The 6,543-nt window shown below is 44.1% G+C and overlaps 1 pseudogene; it reads right to left on the bottom strand.

The window, feature by feature from the left end:
* Nucleotides 1-4,306: 4,306 nt before the first annotated feature.
* On the bottom strand, nucleotides 4,307-4,717 carry LOC109374686 (60S ribosomal protein L23-like; annotated as a pseudogene).
* Nucleotides 4,718-6,543: the final 1,826 nt, after the last annotated feature.

Raw genomic sequence — 6,543 nt, 5'->3', positions numbered from 1 at the left:
GTTCTAAGTGTTTTCCAGATATGAACTCAGTTAGTATTCATAACAAGCCTACAAACAGTGTTTGATTATTATTTCCATTTTACTGATGAGAAAACTGAGGCACTGAGTTATAAATGACTTCTTCCCAAGGTCACAGCCAGTAAGTGGTGAAATCATGGTGTGAACATACCACGGTCAGGTTCTGTGGTCTTGACTATTGCACTCTGCTGCCTCCCATACTATAAAGTGAGTCCTCAACTTTTTCAAGTGAAAGCCAGCCTTCCCTAGGATCTTATGATGTCTTCTATCTTGGAGCACAGTTTTTAACATGATGACTTTTGTCAAAGAAGGAATTCAAAAGCCTGTGTGTGTGTGTGTGTGTGTGTGTGTGTGTATGTGTGTGTGTGTGTGTACCACACACCACTGATGAAGCAGGATAGAAGTTTACCCACTACAACTCAGATGCAAAAAAAAAAAGTAACCTTGTATTTCACAAACTGAGCCCATCCTGCTCGAGACCATCCCCCTTCTTGCCCGTGCTGAGGAAGATACTTAAAATTGTTTATTAAATTTAATTAAGTATCTTCTAGTTTAAAACAGCCAATTTGGGGTAAACAGTGGATTCAAATTCACGTTCTATCTCAGGGCTGTACCTGCCCTCCCCTAGCCACCTGGGTGCAGAGGGAGGACCTCTGAGTTGTCCCTATTTTTCACAAGAGGGCCCTCATCCTACAGGGTCTCTGGGCCATCTCTACCCATGATGCTGAAGAGTAAATGGGTGCTGGCTGGAATTGTGGGTGTCACTGCTAAAGTTGAGGGTGCTTGCTACAGCCTTTAGTCACAGGGCCCTTTGCTCTGTGATCTCCCTTTCTTAGATGCCCAGGTTCCTTTGGTCTAACAGTTTTCTTATCCCTCCCTCATCCCCTGATACTGGTACTTGTGGGTCCTCCTGGAGTCCTAAATGTGATGTGTAGACTGTGGTCCACTGGGACAACTAACTCCACTTGAATGGAGCTGCTCCACCACTCCCTCAAGGCATTAAATGCAGGGCCATTGCCCAATGAGCTTCTTTGAGTGCCCTGAAGACCCCCCTGGCATAAAACCCCAGTATCTTCAAGTTTCTCAAAACACAACAGTGGGCTTCTTACACCTTTTTGGAAGTTTCTACCCCACAAGACAATCCAGGACATTTGGAGGGCCTTTTTCCCCTTCTACCTTTCCCTTTTCAAATGTTTTGCCCTTATCCAAGTTCTTCCTTTCTCTGTGATCCAAGCTTTGCTTCTTCTTATTTAAAGGGAAAGTTTCAGAATTTAGAAAATACCTTTGTCACTCGACAAAACCCAGCTTTTTTTTTTTTAGATTTTTATTGGGGAATTGGGGGGATGGGAACAGTGCTGGGGAATTGGGGAAGGGGAACAGACAAGTTGCTGTCGTTTTGTTCTTCAATCTAGTTGTGGAGGATGTTGCTTCACTGGCCCAAGTTGGCACCATCATTGCGCTCTTCCTGGGCGAGGCAGATCAGTCGCCGGCTTCTGGACGGCCGCTGGCCGCTCATGCTGGCTGCTGGCCACTCATGCTGGCTGCTGGCTACACACGGTAGCCCATGGCAACCCACTGCCACAGGGAGTGCAGCCTACACCGTCGCCGGCGACTCATGGCAGCCCAGCTCCAGGTTCAGCATCTCAGCTGCGGAGGGCAGTGTCACTGGCCCTCATATGTGGGATCCGAACCGGGGCCCTCTGGCATCCCAAGCGAGTTCTTAACCATCGTGCCACTCGGCCGGCCCAAAACCCAGCTTTTAAGATTATTATCTTCACCACAGACATTAAATCAATTTGAAACTTTAAGCTGAGCCATGATTTGTTTGATCCCAATGGTCTCCACCTTTTCTCTGAAGCAAAGAACCTTGAAGAACTGTTGAAGAAACAGGTGAGGCGTTTCTCACAACGTGATTTACCAGGAATGATAAATAGCATTCCTTGATGCAGGTACCAATATTAGAGAATAATGAGACCTCAAATTTAAAATCTTAATTGTAGACCACTGATGGGAGTAGACTGATATTATGGGTAAACGCACCTGAATGGGGCATTTTAAGAATCACACTGTAAACCACTGCTATGGCCCTGTCTTTGTCTTCCTTTTCTACTGCAGTCTGTCCTTGACCTCCTCTGACAAAGATATTTTTTGTTCCATCTCTGTTTTAAATCCTTTGATTTTCTTTTTTAAACATTTAAAAAAAATTTTCAATTACAGTTGACATACAATATTATATTAGTGTCAAGTATACAACATAGTGATTAGACATTTATGTATGAGTAACTTACAAGGTGACCACCCCAATAAAACTAGTACCCATATGACACCATACATAATTATTGCAATATTATTGACTATATTCCTTATGTTATACCCACACATCCCCATGACTATTTTATAACTACCAATATGTACTTCTTAATCCCTTTCCCTTTTTTCACCCACCCACCCTCCAAGCCCCTTTCTCATCTGGCAACCCTCAAAATGTTCTCTGTATTTAAGAGTTTGTTTCTGTTTTGGTTGGTTGTTTATTTTGTTTTTTTAGATTCCACATATAAATGAAATCATATGGCACTTGTCCTTCTTTGTCTGATTTACTTCACTCAACATAATACCATCTAGGTCCATCCATGTTGTTGCACATGGCAAGATTTTATGTCTGAGTAATATTCCATTGTATATATGTACCACCTCTTCTTTATCCATTTATCTGTTAATGGACACCCAAGTTACATCCTTATCTTGGCCATAGTAAATAATACTGCAATGAACATATGGATGCACATGTCCCCTCAAAGTAGTGTTTTGGGTTTCTTCAGATAAATATCCAGAAATGAGATTACTGGGTCCTTCTTTGTCTCTCGTTTTAAAATCTATTTTGTCTGCTATAAGTATTGCTACCTCAGCTTTTTTTTTTATTCCCATGTTCATGACATATATTTTTTTTTCCCTTTACTTTCAGTCTCTGTGTGTATTTCAATCTGAAGTGAGTCTTTTGTAGGCAGCATATGTAAGAGTTTTGTTTTCTTATCCATTTAGCCACCCTATGTATTTTGATTGGTGCATTTAATCCATTTACATTGAAAGCAATTGCTGATAGATACATAGTTATTGCCATTTTATTATTCATAGTTTTAATCTTTACTTCTTCTTCTTTTTTTTTTATTGGGGATGGGAATGGCCAAGTTGTTGTCCTTCAATCTTAGTTGTGGAGGGTGCAGCTAGCTCAGCTCCAAGTCCAGTCACCATCTGGCCTCCCATCAGCAGTTTGTGGCCACTCAGCTCAAGGTGCCGTGTTTAATCTTAGTTATGGGGGACGCAAGGTGAGTTGCACAGCCCACCATCCCATGCGGGAGTCCAATCTACAACCTTGTTGTTAGGAGCATGTGCTCTCACCAGCTGAGCCATCCTCCCACCTGTTGGCAGCTCAGCTCAGGTGCAGCTCACTGGCTCATGTGGGACTTGAACCGGCAACCCTGTTGCTCAGAGCTCATGCTCTAACCAACTGAGCCACTCGGATGGACCTTTTTCTTTTTCTTAAAGAAGCCCCTTTAACATTTCCTGTAATACTAGTTTAGTAGTGATGACCTCTGTTAGCTTTTTCTTGTCTGGGAATCTCTTTATCTGTCCTTAGATTCTAAATGATAGCTTTGCTGGGTAGAGTAATCTTGGTTGTAGGTTCCTACTTTTCATCACTTTGAATATTTCATGCCAATCCCTTCTGGCCAACAAAGGTTCTGTTGAGAAATCAGTTGATAGTCTTATGGGGCTCCCTTGTAGGTAACTGTTTTTCTTTTGCTGCTTTTAAGATTCTTTCTTTGTCTTTAGCTGTTGGAATTTAAATTATGATGTGTCTTGGCATGGGCCTCTTTGGGTTCATTTTTATTTGGAATTCTCTGAGCTTCCTGGTCTTAAACGTCTATTTCCTTTGCCAGGATAGGGAAGTTTTGCATCATTATTTCTTTAAATAGGTTTTCAATTCCTTGCTCTTCTTCTTCTCTTGCTGGTATGCCTATGATGCGAATGTTGGTATGCTTGATGCTGTCCCAGAGGCCCCTTAAACTCTCCTCATTTTTTTGAATTTTTTTTTCTTTTTGCTATTCAGATTGGGTGTTTTCTGCTACCTTATCTTCTAGATTGTTGATTCAATCCTCTGCTTCATCTAATCTACTGTTGATTTCCTCGAATGTATTCTTTTGGGGGGAGCANATATATATATATATATATATATATATATATATATATATATGTATACACACACACACACACACACAGATACACTGAAAAATCATGCAACGCTGCCAGCATTGGATGCAATCCTGGGCCACAAATCTGCACACAACTTTGCAACTGGTCCTGTGATGGCAGAACCTTTCATCTTGCCTTTATTGTTTACTAAGACCCCTGTGTTATCTTCAACATAAAGAAACACGCCATCTTTTCTCTGATATGACTTTCATTGTCAAATTACTACCACTGGATGTACCTTCTTTCTGAGTTCTGGTTTGCCTTTTTTGACTGTGGCCATCACCATGTTACCCACACCAGCAGCAGGAGGTCTGTTCAATCGTCCCTTGATCCCCTTCACAGAGATTATATACAGATTTTTGGCTCCTATATACAGCACAGCTCCTACCAGAAGACCCAGGAAAATCCGGAATTTCCCACTGGAGGACCCACCACATCCTTACTTAGACATCTTGAACACTGGAAAGGGCTCTAATGCATTCTTTATTTCAGTTATTGTACTCTTTCTTTCTTCCTCTATTTCTTCCTTTCTTTCTTAAAGATTTTATTGGGGAATCGGGGGAGGGGAACAGCTTTGGGGAATCGGGGAAGGGGAACAGGCAAGTTGCTGTCCTTTTTTTTCTCAGTCTAGTTGTGGAGGACGTCGCTTCACTGGCCCATGTTGGTATTATCATTGTGCTCTTCCCAGATGAGGCAGATCGGTCACCAGCCACTGGACGGTCGCTCAGGGCGGCTTTTGGCAGCTCACACCGGCTGCGGGCCAGCCACTCATGGTAGCTTACAGCAGCCCAACTGCAGCAGGGGCTGCAGCCTATGCTGTCGCCAGCAACTCAGGGCAGCCCAGCTCCAGGTCAAGCTGTTGTTCACCATCTTAGCCATAGAGGGTGCAGAGTCACTGGCCCTCATGTGGGATCTGAACTGGGGCCCTGCTGCTCAGAGCTGGAGTCCCACGCCAGTTCTTAACCAACGTGCCGCTCAGCCGGCCCTGTACTCTTTATTTCTGACTAGTTGTTTTTCATGATTTGTATCTCCATTTTTATGTTTCCTATCTCTTTGTTGAAGTTGTCACTGAGATCACTGAGTATCCTTATAACCAGTGTTTTGAACTCTGTGTCTGGCAGATTGTTTGTCTCCATTTTGTTTAGTTCTTTTTTTGGAGCTTTGTTCTGTTCTTTTATTTGGGACATGTTTATTTGTCTCCCCATTTTGGCTGTATCCCTGTGTTTGTTTCTATGTATTAGGTAGAGCTGCTATACCTCCTAGTCTTAGTAGGGTGGCCTATGTAGTAGTTGTGCTGTGGGGCCCAATGGTGCAGTTTTCTCATCACCTGAGCAGGGTGCTCCAGGTGTGTCTCTTATGTGGATTGTGTGTGCCCTCCGGTTGTAGTTGACACTTGGTTGCTGTTTGCACATCAGTGGGAGGGATTGACCTTTGGGCTGATTGGTTGTGAAATTGGCTATGACTACAGTAGAGAAACTGTTGCTCAGGGGCTGACCCTATGGAGCAGGTTTCACTTTATCAGGGCTCTGGTGCCTGCCCAGTTTGCCCTTTGGGTATTTCATCCACAGAGGTAGCCAGGTGGTGTTCTGGCTCAGTCTGAAGCTGGCAACAAGGTGTGCCATCCCTGAGGCCTCCTGGAAGCCTCCACCCCACCCTCTGGCCACCTGGAATGAGCCACATAACAATCTGAAGATGACAGTTACCCATGTTGGGCTTGGAGGAGCCTGAGATAGGCTAATCTGTGAACCAAGGCTGGCTGCTAGTAGTGTTGGGATTGGGGCTTCTTAGCAAGAGGTATGAAACATGCTGAGGCCAGATCCTGCTTGTTTGGGGTTTGTGAAACTTTGAGAGATTTCAGAAAATTCCATAGCATGCACTAAGATAGGGTATTTGTATGGAAAAGTCACTAGAAGCAGCTTGGGTGGGCCTGCAAGTTGGGTGGGGCAGGGTCTCAGGGAATCGCCAGGGCAGGGCAAATAGTGTCAGCCAGTTTGATGGAAACTCAAATATGGCATCTGCCTAAGTCTGCACTCTGGGAGATGGGAGGGCTCCACAGAGGAACAATGACTTCTTCTACTCTTCATGTCTAGGAGGAAGCTGCCCCTCGAGCCTTCACCCTGAAGCCAGACAATTTAGTTCCTCCCTGCATGTCCCTCATGCCTTTCAAGCTGCTGCCCCAGCACTGGAGCTAAGAGTGAGTGAGTCCATCAGCAAGTGAGTATGTGCATGGGCCCTTTAAGAGGAAGCCTTGGGACTCCAGGAGCCCTCTGTCTCACT

Source organism: Hipposideros armiger, unplaced genomic scaffold, assembly GCF_001890085.2.
Source record: "Hipposideros armiger isolate ML-2016 unplaced genomic scaffold, ASM189008v1 scaffold_856, whole genome shotgun sequence".
Taxonomy (NCBI): domain Eukaryota; kingdom Metazoa; phylum Chordata; class Mammalia; order Chiroptera; family Hipposideridae; genus Hipposideros; species Hipposideros armiger.
The sequence above is the reverse complement of the archived record's forward strand: the minus strand, read 5'-3'. Positions and strand labels throughout refer to the sequence as shown.